The sequence below is a fragment of the Oryzias melastigma genome, linkage group LG15, assembly GCF_002922805.2.
Source record: "Oryzias melastigma strain HK-1 linkage group LG15, ASM292280v2, whole genome shotgun sequence".
Classification (NCBI taxonomy): domain Eukaryota; kingdom Metazoa; phylum Chordata; class Actinopteri; order Beloniformes; family Adrianichthyidae; genus Oryzias; species Oryzias melastigma.
In genome coordinates, this window is record NC_050526.1 from 9,065,587 (window position 1) to 9,076,465 (window position 10,879).

At 37.2% G+C, this 10,879-nt stretch overlaps 1 long non-coding RNA gene across 1 annotated transcript in view; it reads left to right on the forward strand.

Annotated features, from left to right (window-relative positions):
- The window catches only part of LOC112162139, a 12,145-nt gene continuing 1,266 nt past the window's right edge, over positions 1–10,879 (forward strand). The window contains exons 1-2 of the long non-coding RNA XR_002922016.2: positions 1–546; positions 5,998–6,104. This is a non-coding gene — a long non-coding RNA (uncharacterized LOC112162139). The remainder of the gene's footprint in view (positions 547–5,997; positions 6,105–10,879) is intronic.

Consider the following 10,879-nt stretch of genomic DNA (forward strand, 5'->3'; position numbering starts at 1 on the left):
ACACAGGCAGAATAAAGAAAGGAAAAAAAGGACAAGCAGACCTCAGTGTTGACACAGCAGCAAGATGTAGGAAGCAATAGGGATGCTCCAACACTGAGGACCGAGACACTGAAACTCAAATAGCCTTGATTACAAAGTGCAGGCAGCTGCGCTCCTCCCAGGAGCCACAGGTGAGGAGGCTGGGTCATCCAGGAGGAGTGACAGCTCACCTTCGAAACACAAAGAGGCCGTATGAACGCCAAACAGAAAACTCTCATCTTCAGAAAAGTCTTTGGAGTCAAATTCTTCATTTTCTCTGTGGCAGACTTTCTCCAGACCTTCCTAAGAAACTAAACCACTGGAGGAATTTCTTAAACTCTCCCCAAACACACTCCTCTACCTACCAGTGTCCTCGTCTAACTCATAGTATTGAAGTAACAAATACCTACTTGTCATCCCAACATCCACATCTACTCTCCTCAACTTCTCTTGTCTCCTGGATTTTATAATATCTATTAGAGGACATGAGTCAAAGTCAAGGCCCGGGGGCCGGATCCGGCCCTCCAGGTAATTCTATCCGGCCCTCCAGATCATTTTATTTTATTGTTAATAATGGTCTGATGTTATCTCGTGCTTATTTTTATCTTGTATAATTTTGACGAAACATATATTTTAATGGAGGGTAAAATATTGAAAGTTATTTAAGGTTTAAGTTGATTTATTTTTGAATAATATTCCTGCCTTTTTAGTATTCATAATTATGATGAAAAGTTATGTTTTTTAAAAATTGGCATTCTGCTACCTTTTTGGAATATTTTAACATTTACTATGATTTTTTAGGCTATTTTGGAGTTTGGCTAAAATTTTAGCTACATGCTAGCTGTTTTGGCTAAAGTTACAGATATGCAGTTTTAAAAATGTAGTTTTAGAGTGTTAAATAAATGTTTATTCTGTTCGGTCTATGACCTAAGGTGTATTTTGGAATTCGGCTCCTTGTGTGATTGAGTTTGACACTCCTGCATTAGAGGAAAAGAGAGAAATATCATCACAGTCTGTGGTTTATCCAGATGTTCACTAAAATATAAAACTTGCCATACTTCCATGTATTCTGTTTCTGGGCTGTCCATCCCTAATTCTGTCAGTTAGTCATGTTGCCTCTTGAATAATAGATATTTTTAAATTGTTAAAAAGTTAAAGAAAAAAAATAAATCTCACTGTGCAAAAAAATTGATAATCAATAAAACTATTTTATAACTCCAAACTAGGGCTGGGTTTATATGGTCGATTAATTAATCTAAGCTTAACTGATCAATAATCGACCCATAAAAGTAGAGATCGATCATAAAGCTAAAGTCTGCTAGCTTGATGCTAACGTACAATGGGATTTCCCATAGGAATCCTCAGCTAACGCTAAGTCCACCTAAACATGCGTTGCTGATTAAATGTTAATATTTATAAATTCACAGGCAGGAATTTTGTAAACTCTTTTAGGGAAATATTTTTAAAGTAACCATTTATGGTCTAACACATCATTTTTTGTTCATGTTTTCTTCTTCTTCTGGAATAAGGTTTAATGCTACAGCGCGATCGCCACCTAGTGGCCAAACGGAACCACCCTCCAGAAGAGGCAGAACAATTGTTGAAGCTTTTCTGCTCCATCTAACACTGGATGATATTAACAATCTCGTTTCACTGATACCTTTTACAGTATGTGACCTGGATCAGATTAATATGAAAGTCTTCAAAACATATAATACATTATTTATGTGTTTCTAAACAAATGTGTCTAAATCTGTAAACTGTGTAAACTCAAAACTGAATTGAATCAAGTGGATCAAAAGAATTGAACTGATCCAGGCTCTGGTGAATTGAATCAAATTGATTCTGGATATGATTTGCGACACCCAGCCCTACTGTAAACAATTCTTTTAGCCTTAACAAATGTCACTCATTTCCTGACATTTCTCTGATGCAGTCAACCTGAGTCACATACATGCAGTGAGAGTGCTGAGAAGTTCACATTAAACCAGCTGAAATGATGCCACATTGCCTGCTGGACCGGCGGCATGCCGCTTCTGCCAGGGAGCTGACCTTCTAAGAAGGTAGTAAAGCACTATATAAGTATACACCATTTACCATTGACAGGTCCCCAATTCATCATAGTCCTTTAAAGTGAATCTAAACCCTTATCAAGCCTTACTTAGCAGATAACAGTCAAATGCGTTGGCATTTTTCTTCTTTGAACTCCGTGCTCGTTTTAGACCTTCATGCTAATAGATTCACTGGCTATCAAAACAAATAGGCCTTAATAACAGCCTGCAGCAAACTGTTAGCTGAACAAACATGAAGGCAGCTTTTGTAGTTGCTGTGGCTGAAAGGCCAATCAGATTCCACCATAGGCCCTTCAGATTACAGGAATACCAATGTAATGCTGCTTTTGCAGCCTCGGCTTCAGTTTCAGCATCCAGTCTGAGCTCTCAACATTCTCACCCATGGACAACTTTACTAATGCAGTCATTCCCACAGAAAAACTCACCAGTACTGTCCTATGGTAGAGTAACTGGGGTGTCCTGTTTATGGCAGAAAGCATATTTAAGTCCTGCTGCTGCCTGATTCATTCATTTTAGCTGATGTCTGCACAGCCAGAATTTCTCATTTCAGACATCAGAAGCACCTTTAGAGACTGTTTCTGAGGAGAACCGTGCTTCAAGCATGTTCTTGTGGGATTTTTCTGATGATAGAGGATACAAATAGAGAAAATTAAGCTAAAAACTGCATTTCTGAGTTCTGTATTCTCCAGACTATAGGTCGCAGGAGTAAAAAAAATGTATAATGAAGAAGAAAAAACCATGTATAAGTAGGGTTGGGCACCGATGGGTTCTGATGCGGTTCCGGTTCTACCGCGGTTCTTTTGTTTCGGTTTCGGTTCCCTTTCGGTGCTTATTGCGGTGCTTCAGTAATAAAAAATAATGCCTTTATCTTCCTAAATCCAAAGCAGAACGGCTTCAAACAAGCGCAGACTCCCTCCTGCCGTGCAGCTGTGCGCACGTAATGTAAAGCATAATATAAAACTCCGTCTTAAATAAACTTAAACGTCCTTGAAATTTTAGCCTGACATTTTATTAAATTAAATCAGGAATGTGGCATTTATTTGCAGTTGTTTTTGGGCAAAAGCAATATTTTATTTCAATAAAATAAGGCGGAAGATAAATGTCAATCACACCTGCAAAGCGCAGCAGATGATGACGACCCGCAGTGGTGGTGGGCGGAGCCGAGCCGAGCTTTCTGCTATTAGCAGCCCAACAAGGAGGAAACGATTCATTGTTTCATTTTGGGATGGGGCTCCAGCGTTGTTTAAAAATTGCGGAAACTCCACTATTCACAGCGAAAGTCCCGCCCACCGACGTTGCGGAAGCCGACCATCTCGGCGGTTTTATATGAGCCCGCCCACGAACACAAGAAAGTAAATAGATAGGCTGAATCGTAAAGAATCAGAAGGGAGTACAAGTGATTGACATGTCCACAGACAAATGAAACTTCAATGATCTTTGGAACCGAAATCCGGCACCGTTTGCAGCCGCATCTTTCGGTTTCGGTAGAACCGCGCAAATCATAACGGTTCCTACTTGGAACCGAACTTCGGTGCCCAACCCTATGTATAAGTCGCTTTAAAGTATAATTTTCACTTTTAAGAGAAAAGTCCAACATTTATGAACAAATTCAACCAGCCCGACATAATGTTGCATTTGACGGCGAATGCAATGAATGCATCAAATTTGAATCCACGGCTTCTTTTGACGGGCTTCAAATTTGATGCTCCATGGTTGTCCAAAAGTGTGTTCATAAACTAGACCCTCCCAGTGCGTGAGGTGAAGCTGTCTTTTAGCCTCATCACTACATGATCCAGGAAATTAATCCACATTCAAGGGAAATGATTAAATTATGCTTTAAAGAGAACAGAAATGTTCACATTCAATGCTATTCAGAATATAATACATTTCAATAAACCCTGAAATCTTCACCTGTTATTGTTTGGATTTTTTGAACGAATTTCACCTCAAAATGAACCCATTAGCAGCCATCAACATTCTGTCTGTGACAACTTTTGGGGATAAACACTCGAGCTGCACTGTATGTACATCAATATTTACAAAAAAAGATTTTTTTTTCATGGGTGTCATGTTGATGAGGACAGATCTAGGTTGGCATCATGAAATGGGCGTCCCCCTTAAGGAGCGAAAGGCGGAGCCTCAGAGATCAAGTCGTTTTACTCCCTGGTATAAAAAGAGTTCACAAATTGAATCATATTTAATAAATAATCCGTTTTTAGTGTTCCAAAGATAATATATGGATATAGTTTACTCTGAAAGACTCAAGAAAACTGTGAATTAGTGTATTTAAATCTGAAAAAAACGTTCTATTTGAAACATTTTAAAGCAATGCTAACTTGACTTTTAAAAAATTAACTCGCCCAATCATCACAGCCGTTGGCTAACTTTCCAATGAGAATAGATCAAATCTGTTACTTGATCAGAATCTTAAACTTTCATGAAAATGAAATAGCTCAGCCTCCTTATTTTCTACTGTCCTCCCTCAAATATTATAACAGATAAAGTTCCTCACTGTCTTAACTTAACCAGAAGAGTCTATCAGGACGAATGTGAAGCCACCAGCACAGTTTGTGTGCACAGCAACATTCTGCAGGAAGCAGCTGAGGGCGTGTCAGCAGAGTGATCGTGGGTACTAGTTGTGTCTGCCTAGTTTTGGTGTAGGGAGTTTAAAAATAAATCATTTCAGTGGTGGAAAGGCTGGATCGAATCTGATCCAAACCAGTTTTTATTAAAAGTCTGAAGCAGAGTGGCTTTTGTGTGTTGGCTCAACAGTGTGTGACCGTTCAAGAACCTTATTCATTTTGATAAAAATAGTTCATATTTTATTTAAGGGTTTTTTTTATAATTAAAACTAAAAGGATTGCATGATTTTTAAAATTAGCTTAGTCTTAAACTTCGAATATGCCAAACTTTTAAAGAGAAGATCAAAGCTTCCCCTGACAGCCTCGATCACCTTTAGGTTATAGAGGAGCAGCAGAAGAGCAGATGATCTGCCAGCACAGCTGCATGTGAGTTAACACAGTTGGTCTGAAAGCCGCCCAAGCCCATGAAGACTCAGTGCCAACCATGAACGTTGCAGTTAATGGTTTGGTGGTGTTCCTTTAGCGTAAATCATCAGTTTAACCCCAGGAAGCAGCGAGTCCTGCCCTCTCCAGCTGTCCCTGTTTATATTTAGTGCAGCAGGCTCTGAGATGGAGCTGTGTGAGAGTTTACGTGAAATTCAACCCTCGCTGCCGGTTCAGGGTTGATTTAAAAGATAAAAAAGAGAGAATGCTGATTTCTGCCCTATAAATTTCAAAGTCATTATAAATGTACCTTTAAGTGCTGTCTGTTTTGTGTTTTTTATTTCTAAACGAGGCTGAAAATGACCCGGACTTTACTGTTTAGTTCCTTAAAATGACTTGATTAGTTGACCTGACTTGTTACTTTGAATAGACTGAAACTTTTTGAGGACTGAAAACGTTCTTTGAAGGTTAATTTGTCTCTAAATTGTCCTGAAGTGTGACGTGTGGCCAAATGAGTCACATATCACTAGAGATGACCTGCCAGCTTGTTGCGTACGCAAAGTTGGACGCCATATTGTAGGGGTGTCAAACTCAGTCGCAGAAGGGCCAAAATCTAAACACACTCAACACACACAACAAGATGGAAGATGAAAAAAGTTCATTGTTAGGGCGAATGAGTGAGACTTTTTTTGGAGCGTTTTCACCCATTATAACTGAGAGAAAACTGTTATTTTTCCCATTTCAGGTCATTTCAGAAATGTTACTGCGACACATGTGATCCATAACTATCGATCATTTTGTTTCCAGCTCCTCCAAACTCTACAAACAAACTAGCAATGTTCTCCATAGATTTTCCTGATCCACGAGGTCAGAGTTTGACCTCCGACTCGTCTTCTTCCCAGATTTGGAAGACACCATTTGGTAACCTTTAAGGCTCCCACCAGCTCGTAGCCATGACCTTTGACCTCTTCTATGTTTATAAAGTCACCGTCCTTGACCAGAATCTGAGGTAAACATTTCCTTTCTTTTTCAGCCACCTGCTGTCTTAACCCACACAGGAGAAGTGTTTCCTCTGTTACCGTCCTCACACCACGTTTAAAAGGATTTAAGACCAATGGTAGACTTCAACTAATGTGTTTACTTTGACCATCCTAAACACAAAAAGATCATTTATGTTCGTATTGTTAATTCTTGTGGTATTCTACTGAAGCCTCGATTTCTTTGACTTGCCCAATAAGTCAAAGAAATATGACACCTTTTGAGTTATCCAGTATTTAAATGCACAAATCTGTTGACGTGAAGTCTTAGAGCTCTTCATGCATTTGTAACTCTGATGTGTGTAAATGTACGGTAGTCTTGTCTTTCTGTAGCAGACGATTGATGCGTACTACCTAAAGATTTGTATGCGTAGGAGGCATTTTAAATTCATATTTTCAAGTTGTGAATGCAAAAATTGTATTTTGTATGCATACGTTTTTGATTTTCGAGTGAATACACAATTGGAAGTATGCATAGTTATGGACAAAATGTGCTAGTTAAAAATAAAGTATTTTGCACACACAAATCCAAAGTTACACCCAAACAGACAAACGCAAGTTGCAAATCAAGAAATACACAAACACAAATCTAGTGTGACTATTTTTACTCCATAATTTTCACATTATCAGAAAAAAATGTGCAGTTTTGCTTGTAAAAAGGATAAAGAAATGCTTGAATACAAGCTATTAAAGTAACCCAATCTGTCTTAAATTAGATTTTGTTTTAGATCAATTAGAAATAGTTTATTTCAATCAATCAAGAAAAAAATGATTCATGTGCAAAAGAATCATTTAACAGAAGTTTACATCCATAAAGATGTCAAACACAGGATCACTAAAGGGAGTTGGAGGAAACAAACTTATATAATCCACCCGACTCGACCTTAACATTTCCTTTACATGTTTAATCATTATCCGGTTCAGAACTTAACATCAGATGTTTGAATCTTTCCAAAATAGATTCAGGTTATTAAGAATCCTCACTAACAATAAATCACATGACTATGTAAGTAGATATAACACTATTTCATACTTTGTCATTACATATGCAGATCTATTATCAAAATTCAGAAAAATATACAAGTTATTTTCATTAAGAAAAGAATCATTAATATAAGTCAAGAACCAAACATCATATATATGTATGCAGATCATTTTTCATTGGAAGAGTCATTAATGTGAAGCAAGTATCTTTAATGGAAAAATCATAAAAAATAAGTCAGGTAACCCAAGTGAAAAATATGTACAGATCATTTTTATTAGAAAAGTCATTAATATGAATCAAGTATCAATAATCAAAATATGTGCCTTTTTGTTCAACAAACCACACTTTACTAATCCAGGTGGAGGGAGATGCCAAAATAATAGTAAACAGAGAATCCAGGTTTACTAACAGTTAGATTACTGCAGTGTTCTGCGACCGGAGCCACTGGTGGTTCTCTGGCTAAAGAAAAATAAAATAAAAGTATTCTTTTCAAGTAAGGGTAACTAAATTAGCATTTGTTTAATTTCCATGTATTAAGTGTATAAATCTATGGGGTGCAGCTCAAAGATAAATGATGTGAAGGTTTTTACATCCCTGCAGACTTCAGCAGGTCTAGTTTGTTTTGTGATTCCTCCAGAATCATCCGATTTAAAATAATAAGCAAAACTTCGTTAAAAGGTCTGATTCTTTATTATTTAAAGCAGATATTATCGTATGCTGTCCAGAGCTGCACTGTTATGATCCGGTCTGGCACAAGACGTCTTTTATTTTGAAAGGAAATCATACGAGCTTCTGTCAAACGTAAAAAAGTGCGTTGAAAAAGTGCTAGCTTCTTTTTATATGTCTGTTTGTATTCATGTCACAAATAAAGCATAATTCATATTTATTATGAAAAATATGTTGTAATGAATGTTCAGCATATCAAAATAAGACTTTGAAGCTCCTTGTAGAAAACAAGTCCAAATGGCTCTTCTGCTGTTAGAGGCTGCAGACCCTGGACTTGTGACATCATTTGTATATCATTCTGATCATGTTTGATCGATACGCCCTTCAGTGGTGACTGTCTTCAGAGCACTCCCCTCCGTGTGGGACTGGACTGCTCGTTCCAGCCGTCACTCCCCGTGTTGACTCAGGATCTGCTGGTCTTTTAATGACCATGTCAGCAGATGTGTGGGGATTCTGGCTGTGAGGGGCTGATTCATTTGTCTTCATGAATGACGTTTTAAGAGCATTGGAGAGAGAAATGGCTCTTTTAAAGGTACATTAAAGCAAATGGATGATGAATCGCATACACTACAAAGAGACAACTGTTGTTTCTGCACGTTTCAGTGGCCGTGCACACGAAACGGCAATCGCCCTGTAATTGGTGTGAGTGGGCTTATTCTGAGAAAGAATCTTTTCCCAGCATCAGTTATCGTGCTCACGTCTGCAGCTGTAAACACAGATGAGGAACCGATTCATCTATAATTCACCTTTAATACAGATACAACAGTTCTGAGGGAGCTCTAAAAATCCACATCCAAACCTTTAGAAACTCGTCAGACGACGGATGGATCCACATTTCAATTCAAGGTGCTTCTAATCTAACTGGGTCCAGATCATTTTAAAAGGTTTTTGGTGGATTTTGGAGGGATCCTCCTCTCACATAAATGTGCAGCGATGTAGCTGTGAAAATGAGCAACTTCCTAAAATGGATAAATAGGTTTAAAGCAGCAGAACCAGACTCGGTAACCGTGACCGTTTGGGGTCAGAGAGGTCAGGGAAAAGACAAACATGAATGAAGTTCTACCAACCATTCCCAACAAAAATATACTTAACACGCTCATCGCTCAAATGTGGAAACACTGCAACACATACATTCAAGTGAGAGTTTTAGCTGTATGGTTTAAAACTGAAACTAAATTCAACATTGAGCCAAGTTCTACTCTGCTTTGTCTCACATTTGTTCAAACAGAAACATGGATATTAAAAAGCAAATATTGCTTGTTTTCGGATTGGCGAAAACAACCATGTTCTTCCTCATCAAGTCCTTTTTTAAAACTCTACTTTCTTCCTCAACTTTTCTTTGTCTTACACACTGACACGCTCCACCATTTTAGGTTTTGTTTCATTACAGCAACTTATTACTATGACAATCATTTTATTAAAAAATAAAAAACTTTTTTTTATATTTAGTTTAAGTCATTTAAGTCTTGATGTTCAGTTCTGTCTTATAAAATGGGAAATGTTTTTGTTTGTTTTCCAGAAGGATTTACTAAAAACATCAAATGATGGAGCTCCTCCCACATAAAATAAATAAATCAAATGGTTTTGGAAGCACTGTTTGCTAAAAATGTGGAGTCAAAGAATGAGGTTTGACAACAGCTTTGTGACAAGAAGGTCATGAGAGAAAAAGAAAGGAGAAAGATTGTTCATGTTTGGGGGAAATATGATGCTTACCAAAATCTCAGTACCTAAATTCTGTTCTAAAGGTTTCAGAGAGGTACTTTCCTGTTATGAATTTATCCAAACTGACTGCATTTGATATTGGTCACTTGTGGAAATATTGTTTTTTTACATATCAGTTAAAAAAGTAATGAAGAAGTGTTTTATTGTTCTTTTACAAAGAACATGTTACATTTATCATATTTTCACACTATAAAGTGCATTAAAAAGCCAATAATTTTTATCAAACGATGACAGAACACCTAATATTCCAAAGTGCCTTATAGAGGAAGGCCCATGGATTCTTCCTGATTGTTTTTACTGATGTTGAAGTGATTTTGAGAGTTACATGGTGCCGTCAAAATCTGCTTTTTTAATTTTTTTTTCCCAAGTTCCAAACAGGTTTGGATGTTTTTGTAAATGCGCTAACACGGCTGGTGTGTAGCAGTGTCAGATTATGTTTGCTTACATGTTCCTAAGAAGGTTAGGGGTTAGTGTAGTCACAGCAACGTTTGTTTTAACGCTGTCAGTTTGATTTTACGTATTACAAACCCAGTTTAGAGTTAGTGCAGCTAACACTAACGTGTAGCGTGTTACAAACAGGTTGTAGAGTTACTGTAAAAGCATTTAATAAAGTCCGACTGACTGGCAGACTTATCTCTGACTCTTAAGTCTCGCCTGATGCACTATAGTACAATGTACCTTAAATATAACAAACAGACCCTTCATTGACAGTGTACTTTATAATCCAATGTGCTGAATAATGCTGAAAATATGTGAACTTTACATCAGATTACAGACATGTAGTAAACGTTGATAATTAGGCTACTTTTCATATCTTTTTTCACAGTTTTTTTTTTACTTTTGAACTGAATTTTCACAGTTTTCTATTCAAACCAGCTAAACTTTCATCCGCTTGTTCAAGTTTTGTGGTAAAAGAAAGGGTACTTTAATTTTTTAGCAAAAGAAAATAAATGCAACACGGGCTAATCTCACAATTTACCAATGACATAACGTACTGTATTGATTAATAGATTGATTTTAAGATAACGAGACAATTTGTAGACCGGGAGTATCAAACTCAATCACACAAGGGGCCAAAATCCAAAACACACTTTAGGTCGCGGGATGAACAGGATAAACATTTATTGAGCACTCTAAAACTACATTTTTAAAACTTTATACCATAACTTTTTAACATAATTATGAACTAGATATATAGCATTACCTGTGATAATGCTAGTGTGAATTATGTAAGCTGAATCTAGTCGCTAAAGATGCTGAAATTGATAGCTGAAAACGCTGAAGCTGATTGCCAGCTAAAATATTGCTAAATAG